The sequence below is a fragment of the Sturnira hondurensis genome, unplaced genomic scaffold, assembly GCF_014824575.4.
Source record: "Sturnira hondurensis isolate 20B ecotype Veracruz unplaced genomic scaffold, ASM1482457v3 Scaffold0017082, whole genome shotgun sequence".
NCBI lineage: Eukaryota > Metazoa > Chordata > Mammalia > Chiroptera > Phyllostomidae > Sturnira > Sturnira hondurensis.
In genome coordinates this window covers 1,354,620-1,370,497 of record NW_028089713.1, presented here as the reverse complement: position 1 = coordinate 1,370,497, position 15,878 = coordinate 1,354,620, and positions in this window count along the sequence as shown.

Here is a 15,878-nt window from a genome sequence, read left to right as displayed (position 1 = left end):
TTGAGGGAGAGAAACATCAATCAATGTGTGGTTGCCTCTCCTGAATCCCTACTGGCATCTGGCCTGAAACCCAGGTATATACCCTAGACAGGGAATCGAACCAGCGACCTTTTGATTTGCAGGCTAGTGCTCAGTCCACTGAGCCACACCATCTTGGGCCACTTGCTTTGATTTCCATCTTTTCCCATCATAATAAAGAGTAAGTATAATGCACAGAGGTTTCCTGTAAAAGCAACGCTACCAAAAGACATTAGCTTTTCTTTTAAAGATTTATTTTCTTTTTATTTTTTAAGAGGGGAAGGGATGGAGAAAGAAAGGGAGAGAAACATCAATCAATTGCCTCTCTCATGCACCCCAGGGAATCGAACCAGCAACCTTTTACTCTGCAGGATGATGCCCAACCAACTGAGCCACACCCGTCAGGATGGCATTAGCTTTTCTAAAATAATTTTACCAAAGGATGTAAGAAATTTATGTTTTCAGCCCTGGCCAATGGCTCATTTGGTTGGAGTCTCATCCTGTGCACCAACAGTTCACCAGTTAGACGGTTTGATTCTCATCAGAGCACATGCCTGAGTTGCTTGATGTTTCTCTCTAGAACCAATTAAAAAAGAAAGACAGAAATATGTGTTTTTAAAGGAACATGAAATACATGAAACTCCTAGCACCCTTGGCACCTAATATAAATTTTTCCTTGCAACAGCTTCCATTTTAGAAACCAAGAGGAAAAATGATAGTTATTCAGGCAGGCTGATTAAGGCACACCGTTGGAAACATCTGAGTACGGGAAGGCTTCGTTTTCCAGCCCCATACCAAGGACAGTACGTGGCTGGGGGGCTTTTCTGCGCTCTGCCCTGACGAGGAGTAAACATCTGACCCGGCCTTGGGGTCCAGAGTTGTTCATAACCTCTTTGGACCGAGCAGACAGTGCTGCCAATTACTGTATTTTTGGAAAAGATCCTACTTTGGCAGTTCTTAAATTAGTCATAGCAAGTCCGTCTGCTTTTAAATTGACTTTTTTTTTTTAACACAGTACATGTTGACAGCAAAGAAACAAGAAGAAAAGTAGATTTCAGATTAGTGAACTAGGGGAGAAAAGTTTATTCATGTGCCTGGTTTTCCCACTCAGGGTTCTATAAATACTAAATCTCCATGTTTCCTCACACAACAGATGGTTCCGTTTTTGTGAGCTCCATAGTGGTTGTGTCGGTGAACCAAAAAGATCGTGCTTTTTTATGATCTTGTTTGGTCATTTTCCCTCTAGATGGATGGATTCCTAACCTTAGCCATAGTCACTGAGGACTATCTCAAATCACGTCTGCTTTGCGCTCTTGTTAAATAACACTGCAAGCACTGTGTATTGGGAGTTGAATGTTAGACAGAGGAAAAGTTATCTTTGAAAATAAAATGCAGGCCCTGGCCTGCCAGCTCATTTGGTTAGAACATCATCCTGACACGCCAAGGCTGCGGGCTTGGTCTCAGGTCAGGGCACAGACAGGAATCAACCAGCGACTGCATGAGTAAGTGGCACAGCAAATCAGCGTCTCCCCTGCTCCTTCCTCTCTCTCTCTCTGAAATCGATCAATAAAAAATAAAATGCTAATCTTTACAATGCAGGCTAGCTATATATTGAATTTGGCTTCATTAGTGAACTGCCTACCTATCGGGACCCTAAAATTCACCAAAGACAGCCAACGAAGTGATGCTGAGAAATGCCTTCACCAAAGCTATCATTCTGGGTAAAGAAGTTTCATGCCCAATAATAAGACCTTCTGATTTTATAATCAGAAGGTATTCGAGGCCCAAAGAAAAATCCATGAGAAAGTCCTTGAACAAGGTACTTACAGCCCCTAGATTATGAGGAAAGCTCATGGCCGCATCTTTCAGCCCTCGCTGTCATGTCCACACAACACTGTTTCCCCGAGAGGGCAGGACAAGACATGAGTTATTGCAGTTGCGCGCCTGAGGCATAGCAACTGTCTAATACATCTGATGGTCTGTCACGAAGTTATTCCTATGGTCTCAGGAATAACTCCATATAATTCTAACCTTTGGAATCTATACCTGGTCTAGTTCTTTCCTCCTCCACTAATATTTTTAACCTAAAATAATTGTATTGATCTTTCATGAATGTACTTTTTCTGGGCTTTTGAAATTGCTAGTGGAGTATGGAGGAGAGACAGGGGGGAGCTGGCCACTTCATTCCTAAGTACCCTTTGGGGGAGACGCAGACTGACGAGGCCCACCTCACCCCACCTCACCCCACCTCACCCCACCTCACCCCACCTCACGGAGTTAGACTGGGTGGTCTGCTCGGCTCCTTGCTATAGGGTGCTTACTGCTCTGAATTTTAAGCCAGAAGTTTTGTTCCCTCCCTTGTGTATTTTATGAGAACCAGTCTGGAAAGTTTTTTCTTTTTTAATTACAGTCAATTCAGGAACCACCAATGTATAATACTGTTCTGTTTACTATAGATTATGCTGTGTATACTGTGTTGTTTACTATGGGGTGAACTCCAAAAGGTTGTACTCTTTNGCCCCACCTCACCCCACCTCACCCCACCTCACCCCACCTCACCCCACCTCACGGAGTTAGACTGGGTGGTCTGCTCGGCTCCTTGCTGTAGGGTGCTTACTGCTCTGAATTTTAAGCCAGAAGTTTTGTTCCCTCCCTTGTGTATTTTATGAGAACCAGTCTGGAAAGTTTTTTCTTTTTTAATTACAGTCAATTCAGGAACCACCAATGTATAATACTGTTCTGTTTACTATAGATTATGCTGTGTATACTGTGTTGTTTACTATGGGGTGAACTCCAAAAGGTTGTACTCTTTTCTAGGAATTTTCCATCTCAGACCAGCAAACTTCAGAAACCATCCTTGCTATCCACGACTTCCTCAATTCTAGAGTTTTCTCAAGTTGACTCTTTTTAAAAAAAAAAAAGATTTTTTATTTATTTATCTTTAGAGGAGAAAGGAAGGAGAGAAAGAGAAAAGGAGAGAAACATCAATGTATGGTTGCCTCTCATGTGTCCCCTGCTGGGAACTGGCCCGAAACCCAGGCATGGCCCTGACTGGGAATCAATCGAACCACGATTGTCTGGTTCACAGGCCCGCACTCAATCCACTGAGCTACACTAGCCAGGGCTGAAGTTGACCCTTTTGATCCTATGGACATAGACAGACAATTTGGCTAAGATCATAGAGATGATGGAAGGGCAAAGCTAGGTGACAAATGAAGAAATGCAGCTCTGAATGGCAACGAAATGACCACCTCCCCTGCCTGAGGGACGTTTCCTGAAAGAGGCGGAGTTGGAGAGACTTGGTGCTAATTCAAAAATGCGTAATGCCAGCTTTTTTTCTCCCTTACTTTATTTATCCAGCTGCAAAACAAAATTAGCTTTGCGCTGCTTGAGAACTTAGCTATGAGTTGTATACACAGTTCAGAAGCCTGACTCGACCGCCAGCCCCACCCCCACCCCCAGAGTCTCAGGGAAGGCGATTTGAATTCTGTCTGGGCTCACCCTGCTGAGTGGGAGAATTGGTAGGTCTGTAGGGCTTTCTTCCCCCCTCTTTCTCTAAACTTCTCCCTGCTCCTCGGAAAATGCAGCTGAGTGTGTCTAGCAATCAGATCCCAATGAGGAAGCCTGAAAGTGGAGGGGAACCAGAGGTTCTCCCATGATGAAGAAGAAACCAAGGCCAAGGCCACCTGAAGCAGAGTTCCAGTGAGGTTTTGGTTGTAACTGTACCCTCTCCACACGGAGTACCTCTCACCCTCCTTTGCTTCCTCCTCGCCCCTCGTCCCAGCCCTCTCTCTCAGCCTTGCTTTCTCCCTCCGTCTACTCTTCCTTTCCCTTTTCACCTCGCTGCCTTAACCCTGCCTGTGGACCCTTAAAAATTTATTAGCCTCGGTAGCGTCCCTGAGCCTGAGAGGAGGATTTCATATCACAAAGTATTTTTATGCATCAGCCATGTGTTGAGTGCTGCACTAGGTAGTTGAGATATGAAGATGACTAAGACCAGCCTCTTCTGGTTAGACGTTTCTAGTGGAGGAGCGGGTAACAGCCTCTGTGGCACAGGAAGGGGTGTCGGTTGAGCGGGGGTGAAGACAGTGCTGCAGCCGGGTCAGGGGGAACAGCACGTTCTCACCAGGGAAGATCAGCCGCCCTCGCACTCCGGGGTGCTGGGGTTCAGAGAAAGTTGGGGAGGGCGCTGTAGGGACATGTTTGCCTTCTGCCCTGCTCTGCCCCACCCCGCTACTTCCTACTTTAGGTCTCAGCTCCACTGTCACTTGCGAGGGAGTCCTGTCCACCCCTACACTGGAGTATGACCCCCAGTACTGGCCCTCCCTGTTGTGGTTCTCACCACACTGACCCACAGTTTCTTTCTTTTTTTTTTTTTAAAGATTCTATTTATTTGTTTATTTGTTTGTTTGTTTGTAGAGAGTGGGGAAGGGAGGGACAAAGAGGGAGAGAAATGTCAATGTGCGGTTGCCTTTTGTGCGCCCCCTGCTGGGAACCTGGCCCACAACCCAGGCATGTGCCCTGACTGGGAATGGAACCAGTGACCCTTTGGGCCACAGGCTGGCACTCAGTCCACCTAGCCATACCAGCCCAGGCCTAAAGTTTCTTATTTCTCTGTCCAACCCTTTGGACTGAGTCCTCCAGAGGCCTTGTTGATCTCTGCAGCCCAGCTTAGTACCTCCCCCGGGCTCCGCTCAGTACATGCTGATGGAATGACTAGACTGGTGAAGGGCACAGCTCAGAGGTGTAAACGAGCCTGACGTGGAGGAGGATGGGGCTTGTCCAAGCCACACCCTTCCCAAGAAGACTTCCTTCTTCAACTGTTAGCCTATCTTTCCCTCTCTGTCCTTCCCTTAGGTATCAGACCTCAAAAAATAATGGCTTATATTTGCCACATATACTTTCTCACCGTCTGCTCACTCTTCTGTGTGCTGACAATGTCTGCTGTCCCCACCACTGCCTCCCCGGGCGAAGGCCACAGCCCCCCAAGTGGCCAGACCTGACCTCCCTTTTCAGAATTCCACGCGACTGAGGAGGCAGTCGGGCCAAGGGCTAAGGTTGCTGTGTGAACAGGGCCGGGGCCCTGGGGGCACCTGGGGGCTTCGAGGGCTGCCACGTGTGAGGGCCGAGATGAGGCTGCAAAGGGGCTGGACTGTGAAAGGTCACTCATCAAAACAGGGAACCGTGACGGCGACACGATTCATCTTGTAGTCACCTTCAAGGCCAGTTCAGACATCACCACTTGAAGCAAACACCCCCTGACCTCTAGAGCAGGCTTAGAGAGGCCTTCCTGGCAGCGCCTCTGAAACAGCCCTCTCTTGGGTCCCACGGTCCTCCTCCCAGCTCTCTGGCCAGCCGTTTTCTTGTCAGGGCTTCTTTCCCATCAGCTCCAAGGGGTGGGCTCTACCTCCACACTGCTGTCCTTCAGCACAGCGTGAGCGACCTCATTCTCTCCAAGGCTTCCCTCAACCCCAAATGCTAATGACCTCTAACCTTTCTCTTTGACCCTCACGTCTCCCCTGAGCTCTGGATTCATGTGTCCAATTTCCTACAGGATTTTTGCACCTGGACGTCCTCATGGCCCTTCCATCTCAGAATACGCCCCTTGGACTCGTTCCCTGTGCCTGCCATATGTCACCAAATCCTCCTCCTAAATTTCACTTGAAAGCATTACCCAGACATCTCAGTCATCCCTGGNGGCTTTTCGTGTCCATTTCTCTCCAGGGAGGGAGCATGACCGAGGCCCTGCCCCAGCACTTTCCTCAGTGTCACACCTGTTGACTCCTCAGTCTGTGACCCTAACATTCCCTGAAGCCTTCTCCTTAGCACAGGGCCTGGGGCTTTCAAGAATTCCACGGGACTGAGGAGGCAGTCGGGCCAAGGGCTAAGGTTGCTGCGTGAACAGGGCCGGGGCCCTGGGGGCACCTGGGGGCTTCGAGGGCTGCCACGTGTGAGGGCCGAGATGAGGCTGCAAAGGGGCTGGACTGTGAAAGGTCACTCATCAAAACAGGGAACCGTGACGGCGACACAATTCATCTTGTAGTCACCTTCAAGGCCAGTTCAGACATCACCACTTGAAGCAAACACCCCCTGACCTCTAGAGCAGGCTTAGAGAGGCCTTCCTGGCAGCGCCTCTGAAACAGCCCTCTCTTGGGTCCCACGGTCCTCCTCCCAGCTCTCTGGCCAGCCGTTTTCTTGTCAGGGCTTCTTTCCCATCAGCTCCGAGGGGTGGGCTCTACCTCCACACTGCTGTCCTTCAGCACAGCGTGAGCGACCTCATTCTCTCCAAGGCTTCCCTCAACCCCAAATGCTAATGACCTCTAACCTTTCTCTTTGACCCTCACGTCTCCCCTGAGCTCTGGATTCATGTGTCCAATTTCCTACAGGATTTTTGCACCTGGACGTCCTCATGGCCCTTCCATCTCAGAATACGCCCCTTGGACTCATTCTCTGTGCCTGCGATATGTCACCAAATCCTCCTCCTAAATTTCACTTGAAAGCATTACCCAGACATCTCAGTCATCCCTGGCGATTTCTTCTTCCTCATCCTCCTCAGGCGATGGGTCACCTTGGTGAGTTGTGTCTAATCTCTGTGGTATCTGACATCTGTCCCCTCCTCACGCCTGTCCCCAAGGCCCTCACCACCTCTTGCTAGGACTGTTGCAGTAAGTAGCCTTCTAACTCTCTCCCAGGACCCAGGCATTCCACCCCACCCTCCACGTGACCACAAGGAAACTTTCTGAAACACACGTTCAGTTACGTCACTCGTCTGTTTTAGTGTGTCCAAACGGCTGATTTCCCTGCCGCTTCCAGGATGACGTCCAAACTCCAGCCTGACAGGCCTGTGAAGGGCAAGGTTAAAGGTTGTGTCGCCGTCACGGTTCCCTGTTTTGATGAGTGACCTTTCACAGTCCAGCCCCTTTGCAGCCTCATCTCGGCCCTCACACGTGGCAGCCCTCGAAGCCCCCAGGTGCCCCCAGGGCCCCGGCCCTGTTCACGCAGCAACCTTAGCCCTTGGCCCGACTGCCTCCTCAGTCCTGTGGAATTCTTGAAAGCCCCAGGCCCTGTGCTAAGGAGAAGGCTTCAGGGAATGTTAGGGTCACAGACTGAGGAGTCAACAGGTGTGACACTGAGGAAAGTGCTGGGGCAGGGCCTCGGTCATGCTCCCTCCCTGGAGAGAAATGGACACGAAAAGCCGAACCGTGCCCGTCACGGTAATCAGTGAGCATGGTGTCGAGGCAGAGGGAGTGTGTGGGGTAAGGCCAGTCGGGCTCTATCAGAACATACCACGGAAGCAGCTTATAAACAGAAATGTAGTGCCCACTTAGGACTCAGTCCAAAGGGTTGGACAGAGAAATAAGAAACTTTAGGCCCGGGCTGGTATGGCTAGGTGGACTGAGTGCCAGCCTGTGGCCCAAAGGGTCGCAGGGAATCAGTGCCCACGGTCTGAAAGCTGGGCAGCCCCAGACCAGAGCCCCTTCCCATGTCCTCGTGAGGTGGCAGGGACAGGTGCTCTGTGGGGTCTCCCATAGGAGCCCTGATCTCCTTCATGAAGGCTTCGCCCTCATGACCCAAGCGCCTCCCCGCTGTGAGTGCCAGCTCTAAGGGAGTGTTAGGGTCTCAGCACACACACTGGGGGGCACCAACATTCAGTCCACAGCGTGTGAGAACCGCATGTGCCGGCTACATGGCAGGGCTGCAGGCACGGGGCCCCCAGAACAGCGTGGGGCCGGTCGCCTTCCTCACCGAGCCCCCTCTTTCTGTGCTGTGCTGCCCATCGCCCTGCTGCTGACATGTTCTCCTCCGCTGTCTTCACGCTCCAGCCCACACAGCGTTCTCTCTCACGTCATAGCCCTGTGCGTCCTCGGCATGGGACCTCCGCTTCTCTTGTCAAACAGAGCACTTGTGCCCTGCAGACCAACACGTTTGTTCAGGCGAGTGGTCATGCTTCAACCTCTTCACGCGTGTTTACATGTGGCAACTGGCTGCTGTCCGCGGCCTCGAAGACTTGCAGGGTTAGAAGGTGCTTAAAATCAAAGCAGACCGACTCCTCCTAGTGCCCGCGTCTCCGTGTGACCCTGCACCAAGCAGTGGTCAGCGCGTGTTCCTGGAGAACTCCCTTCCTCCATTCACCCTTCGACTATCAGATCTGTACCTCCCGGCCTTTCTCCAGCCCCTGCTCCCCGGAGAACAGAGAACAACGCATTCCCGCCTCCACACCACCGCCCTGTGAGTAGCTGAAGCTGCTCTCCAGGCTCCTGAGGATGCCAAGCTAAACGTATCTCCATTCCCTTCGCCCCTTCCTCACGTGATGGGATTTCGAGTATCTTCACCATTTTGCCCATTGCTCTTGCTCCAAACAGGATGGACAGCTGTGGCACTGACTAGACCAGGCAGAATGTGGCACTCTCAAGCTGTTGACCCTAAGAGAAAACTCAATCATAGGCTTCATACAAGCAAAGAGCAAAAACGTTACACGTAAGGTTTGAAAATAGGCTACTGGTTGCCTCGCTGCTCCACACTCTGCCCCCCACTAGAGCCACAGCACTTCCCAAGTAACCAGAAAGATAGAGGGTAGGCACTGAAAATGTCATGTTTAAAAACACACAAGCAGCCCTGGCTGACGTGGCTCAGTGGACTGAGTGCTGGCCTGCGAACCAAAGGGTCACTGGTTCGATTCCCGGTCAGGACACGTGCATGGATTGCAGGCTGGATGCCAGCTGGGGACATGCGAGAGGCAACCAATCAATGTATCTCTCTCACGTGATGTTTCTCTCCCTCTCGTTCTCCCTCCCTTCTCCTCTGCCTAAAAACAAATAAAATATTTTTTAAAAAAACATGCAAACAGTAGCTGGAAGGCTGTGTTTTCAGAAACTTTCTTTGAGCTCACTGAGATTAAGGACTGGGCCGGCTCCCGCCCTTCGCCTCCTGCCCCAGGTGTGCACAGTCTTAGCTCCCCAGCGCGACACTGACATCAGTAGCCTGGGCTGGCTCTCTGCAGAGTCCTGCGACGGTGAGGGCAGGTCAGAGGGCCCGCCCTGCCCCCGCTCTACTGTCTTCGCTGTTCCAAATGCCTCCGTTCACTTTTAAGAACCGACTTATGCCAATTGTGTGTGGTTTGCTTCTGCACATGTCTGAAATTTTCACTGAGTGAGGACCTCCAACAGGGTAGAAACTATGTCTAACTTTTCACCCTGGGTACCCCTGTCTCCCTGCATCAAAAACTGCTCTGTAAAAAGTCATTTTATCCATTCATTCATATGCTCTCATGAATTCATGTCGGTAAATTGTTTTCCCAGGGATGTTTGCATTTTAAGTCATATTTCTAATTAGGGTCTCCAGCTAAGTGAACGTGGCTGGTGGAATGTGCCGTGGAAAGAACCTTCCTTCTTGGGCTTCAGTTTCATCATCTGTAAACCGAGGGGGTGTTTGGGCTCCAGCTCACCCGTCTATGAGTCAATGATGTATCTGGTGTTAATAAAACCTCATGTGTTAGTCATGACTCGTTAGTCATCAGCCAGTAGTAGGATGGCTTTCTATTGGTTTTTCTCTACCGGGAAGGCAGGGTGTGAGGGCGATCTGGCTGCAATACCTGTCACCCCGCTGTCTGTCAGCCGGGTCCCCTCGGCCCATGCAGCTGGCAAGGAGGGCGTCCCCGTCCTCCCTCGCCGACCCACATGCATCCCTCCCGAAGCTGCGCGCTCAGTTGAAGAGGATGGCCTTCCCGGCCAGAGGAGAGGACCCGTCTTCGGTCAAGGATATACAAGTAGCCACGGTCCCCTGCTAGAACCCCCCAACAAGGTCTGCAGAGAGAGAACAGTCTGTTGTCAAAAGTTGGCTCACACAGTCACGGAGACAAGTCCCCGGATCTGCTGGGTAGTCACTGGCCTCGAGACTCGGGAGAGCCGGCAGCCAGTCCCAGCCCAGTCGGGAGGCCTGAGAGCCACAGCGCAGCCCCAGGGAGACGGCCAGCTGGCTGCAGGCCCAGGGAGGGCCGGTGCTTGGGTCCCAGTCTGACGGCAGGAGGAAGTCGAGTCCCGATTCAAAGGGAGGGAGTAAAACTCTTGCTCCGTGGCAGGTCAGCTTTTTTGTTCTCTTCTGGCCCTCGACTGAGTGAATGAGGCCCACCTGCCTTTGCTTGACTTAGTCTACCCATGAATGTTAGTCTCATCCACAGACAACCTCACAGACACCCAGAATAATATTTGGCCACGAATCTGCTCACCTGTGGCCCAGTCAAGGTGGCACGTAAAGCCAACCGTCACACTGTCAGACATAGGTGACAGTCCCCGAAAAGGTCCAGCCCAGACTGCGGACAAGACAGAGGCCAGAAGGGAGAGTTCTCTGAGCACCGGGATGAAGAGCAGGGCTGTCGAACCTACCTTTCCTCCTGCTTCCTGCTCATTGCCCCCACGGTGTGTTTCCACTCACACTTCACACCTGTAATTTTTGGTCTTTTTTTTTTGCATTGAGAAAAATAGAACTAAGGAAAATATTACCCATAAAATTCACAAGTATTAATAAATTAAACGAAATACTTCTTTCCACAGCATACTGAAACAGAACCATAAATTCATTTTAAAAAGGCGACACTGCTCACCATTTACATAGTATCGCTTACCTGGGGCAACGGCCAGAACAAGCAAGTGGACTGACTGCACAGCGGCGAAGGCCAGCCCAGCCTCCAGGTCGGTGCAGCCGCCAACGTCAGAAGCTGGGGTGTCAATCTGAGGTTGTCCATTTGTGCAGAAGATAGTTTTCATTTGCCTATTTCTTATGTTTGCTCAAAAGTTCATTAATCAAGCAAGCAAATGCACCTATTAAGCACCTATTAAGCATCTAATTAAGCACCTATTATGTGTAGATTCAGACCTAGATTTAGAGCCACAGCGCAATATGGTGCCCCTTGTGCTGTTGAAGAACATGGTGGGGCAGCAGGCTGTGAATTCCTGTTGGAGCTTCAGGTCTCATGTTCCTTCCCCTTCCCCTAGGAAGTCCTCCCTGATTTCCCACTAGCTGTCCTTACCCCCGACTGGGGTAGGGCCCCTCGGTGCACTTTCCAGCCCTGTGGCCCTCACCACAGCCTGTCACATGTTCTACAGTTGCTTCTGCGTATCTCTGAGCCCCTCAGTGGTCAGGGACTGCCAGCCCTGACACGTGGTAGCTGCTTCATAAATGTGGAAAGAATCAGTAGATGAATAAGTCAAATGGATTTTTGCCCCGTGTACACGAGTGCCACAGTCATGGTGTGTTATGGGAAGACTGACAGGGATGTGATTAACGTTGGGGAACTGGAGAAGGAGATGCTGCAGCTGAGAGTTGGAGCACAGTCCAATCGCTGTAAGCAGGGAGGACACAGAGGACTTCCCAGGAAGAGAACACATCAGGTGCAAAGGCACTGAGGTCCCACAAAGACAGGTATGGTTGCATCCCTCTCACTGTGGCAGAAGCAGGATTTGGGGGACGAAGGGACCAGGAGAGCGGCAGGCAAAGAGGGTGCAGAGCCACACAGAGCTTGGCTGCCACGTGCAGGTGAGTCTCGAAAGGTTCCCCGGCTGCCTGGGTGTGAGGCGGTCCTCTCAGTGCCCTGGGAAGATGGCTCAGGATGCAGTGTAGGCAGGGCCTTAACAGTCAGCACGCAGTGTGAGCCGAGGCTAAAGGGAGATCAATAAGGCCAATGTATTAGTCCGAGAGACAGATGGCACGACAGGGGTGGTGATGGTCAGCAGCGAGGTGATCAATGGGAGGGATAGTTAGGGTGTGGGGTCAATAAGTCTCGGTGGCTTTCTGTATGACTAATGCATGAAGACGGAGCAAATGCATGTCCGGTCGATGGAAGTGCTCGTGTTTTGAAAGTGTTCATGGAGTCAAAAACGCTGTGAACTGGTTCTGCAGTAGGAAAGAGGCTTTGTCCCTATTTCAAAAGCATGCTCCTAGCAGCGTTACTCCCGCCACGCCCCTTGGTTCTCTCAGGCACTGAAAGAACCGCCTTGTAGCATTAGAAATGACTTTTCGCTTGAGTGTGCCATCCTTCCCTACGGGAGGTGGGAGGGCTCAGGGCACGGGTCTCTGTTGTGCACATCCCTCTTCACACCCCGGTGCCTTTCCCCATCAGGGGTGCGGTCAGCACCAACAGGTGCCGGTCGATCGGAGGGGGCTCATTGGAAGGGGATGACACAGGCCCCAAGTCCCCCACATTAAACAAAAATAACCCTTTCACTTGGGTATAACACCAGATTTACGGAAAAGCTAGGAAGATAAGGCAGAGGCTTCCTACAGGCCCCTCGCCTCCACCTTTTATTTATTTATTTTTAATTTGTTCCCATTTTTTAAAAGATTTTATATGTTTATCTTTAGTCGGGGAAGGGAAAGAGAGAGGGAGAGAAACATCAATTTATGGTTGCCTCTCATGAGTCCCCTCCTTCCTGGGAACTGGCCTGCAACCCAGGCATGTGCCCCGACTGGGAATCAAACCGCGATCCTTTGGTTTGCAGGCCCGCGCTCAATCCACTGAGCTACACCAGCCAGGGCTTACCTCCACCTTTTAAAATGAGTAGAACAAAGACAGCCCCAAGTTGAGCTGCCCTCGGACAAGTCTTATCATCTCAGCTGGTCACATCACTGAGGGAAGAAGGCAGAGTGCCTCCCTGCTCACACACTACTCTCATGTCACTGTAATGAAGTCGCAGAAAAGGCCAGCCTGAAGGGTGCTCTCTGGGGCAGACCCACACCTTGCTCTCCCTGGAGCCCACTCCCCCCCAGCCCTCTGCCCCTGGACCTGGGTCCCTAAGTGGGCACGGGGCTGCTCCCAGCTGGCCCCATCTGAGCTGCGGTGATGGTGTCTTTCGTTGCCACAGCCCCGGAGGTAACAGAGGGTCCAGCATAGAGGAAGGCAGGCAAACATTCTGTGGCAAAAAGGAGGGAAGGAGAGAGCATCAATGCGGACTGCAAATTGCTAGCTGCCGGGTGGGCGCAGGGCACAGAACCGAGGAGCCATGGAATGTCAGTGTCCGTGGCCTAGATCTATGAGGCCCTCACCACACACACAGCACGATGACTTGTCAAATGCCAGTAAGGGGCAGACTGGGGTCGATGACAGGCTGCCTCCTAATGTGCGTGGAGATCGAGTGACAGTGCTGGGTGTCAGAAAGTGCCAGTTCTGAACAACCCTCAGGCCAGCAGTGACAGAACTGCCAGGCTGCCGAAATCGAATCTGACCCTGGAAACGAAGGGCTTTTTCCCCAACAGCAAGAGCAGTAATCCGAGACCCAAGCTGCCCCGGGGGTGTTCCCCACCCCTGCTCTTCCTGCCCCTCCACCCCACTCAGGGCACTGCAGGGAGGGGCGCTCCAGGCCAGAGGAAGATCCATGAATGTACAAGGATGGGGCACTGCCCACCTACCCCAGCCCAGTCCCCCTTTCTCCATGTCTGGGCTCAAACCACAGGCCAGGGCTCCCATCTCCATCCCCCTTGGGGAAATGGGCAGGATCCAGCCTGGTGGGAGTAGAGAAGGCTGTGAATAGCCTGACCCTTCCTCTCTCCATCACAGAAAAATAATTTCTCTATCCTCTAAACTGTATTAGTATTGATAGGGGGCTCAAGACTTGGAAAATTTTAGCTTAAGGTAAAAAGTTGTAAGCCTAGCAAGTAATGTGTATGTTAAAGTTTTTGTTTCAGAAACTACAGATAAGGCTGATCCTGGCTCCTGGGAAAACAGCTGACCTCCTGGGGCACTACTAGAGATTACCACCTGGGGACAAGTGGAGACATCCAGACCTTTGTGTCCCAGGGAGAGACGAGGACCACCACCCCTGGGAACAGCTAACTGCCCAGGACAGGATGTTGCAGCCTCTTTCACCCAATCCTCCCTGAATCTCAGAGCCCTCACCTGGTTTATTCCCTGGTATAAAAAGTCTGGCCTAGGAAGAGAAGGCAAGATGGTCTGTTAGGGTATGAATCCGCCATCTTCTCGGATCGCCAGCCATCTAAATAGAGCGCCCATAAAAGATTCAATTGCCGTCATTGCTGATTGGGTTTGGTAGTGACAGGCAGCCCAAACACCAGTGTCTTTTCCAGTTACAGTATCTTTTGTTCATGTTCTGCATTTTCTACTTATAGATGCCTGATACATCGTCGATGTACATTTGATTCATACATGCTTGTCCCTTAAAGGCACGGGCTGGGTTGCCCATGCCGGGGACGCCCTGTGCAGAGAACTCAGTCAACTTGGTTGTGATGTCTCTGAGGTGACTTACAGCTTCCTCCTCCTTCCTTCCCAGAGGTCCCTTTCTTCCTGCTTCACTCCTCTCTTTCTGGACTCGTTAGGGAGTTATGTATCTGTGAGAAATGTATTTTAAAATTGAAGAACTACCAACGCAAGACCCCAGTTGCCCGTGAACTGGTTTATCTGGCCCCAGATATTGCAAACTTGTGCTGCAAAAAGCGTCTGCATTCCAGCCTCTTGTATCCTGGGGGTCTGCAGTCTCCTTTTGTGTCCTCTGTAACAGCTCACTGGTGGGCCAGCCTCTATGTTCTGGTGGCCTGGGCAGGCCAACACTGATGGGTCCTTTTTGCTTCTCACATATCACACACCCTCACCCAGAGCCTCGGGGCCAGGCTGTTTCAGGGCGGGAGAAATTAGACAAGCAAAATGCCATGCGTGCGCATGTGTGTGGTGCACACACAGTCCTGAACTTGATCCGGAAGTATCAATACAAACTTATAATGTATCTGCATTAAATTTTTCCCCTTAACTTGGTCCACTTAAAAAGCCTAAAACCAGAAACCAATCCCGTAACAGGCACTCCTGGTACAGATATTATGGCCTCTAAATACAAAGCATTCAGAGACCCTTAAAGGAAATAGCTCATCCCAGGTCTTCGGCCAGAAATATACAAGATGAGCCTGGACATTCAAGTCAGGCCAGAAAGCAAAGAAGCTTTCAAAAGCATTTTGTCAAAAGGATTCAGAAAATCAACTTGAAGAGGCTCCCACTGGCCGAAAATGGGAACAGTCTGATTGTGAGGAACAATGGCAAAGGGCCGAAACACATCAATTGCGTGTGAATTCCTGAGTACGTGATGCCGCTAAGGGAAAACCTCTCTGTCATCATTGGGGACTGGGAGGAAGTTGGTTATTTGGAAGAAGAAATGAAAGAATAGCATCATTCCCCAATGCCGGTGAAATAATGGACCCGAGTAAAGGCATCCGTGACTGCCAACATCAAAAAACAACCTGCTACTGCTTACTCGTTTTCAGGGAAGCCCACACATCTCTAGTATTGTGGAAACAAACAAAAAATCCCCAATCTAATGTGGTCTCTGACTTTAATTACCAGTGTACCAGAAAAAACAGAGCAATAAAAACATGTGAAATATAACCATAATCTATAGGACAAACAATCCCACTTCTTAACAAATTGCAAGGAAAAAGTAAAAGTTGAGGAGATGCCTATGGGTTATATATGAATTTAAGAGACACATCAATCAATTGCAACATCTGGGACTGACAAGTGGGGACCCAAAACACCCAGAATCACCTTCTGGCGGGCAGGCCCCATGTGGCTGGGTAAGTGTTCAAGAACCCGTCTGTACCAGAGAACCAGCTGGTGGTGTTGTGAGAGGCTGCATTCAGCTTCAGTCAATTGTTTTTAAAGACTCAACACATTTGCCCATTTCACGGTGGATGATTTACCTGAGCACCTGCCCGCACCAGGCTGAGTGTTCAGTAGTTTTTCACCAAAAGTGGCATGACCCCTGTGTCCCACCCTCCCTATTCACCACATCTTGCCAGGGTAACTTTATTTTTGTTTCCCTGATGAAAAAAGCCCTCAAAGGGAAACATTTTGCTATGGAAGAGGT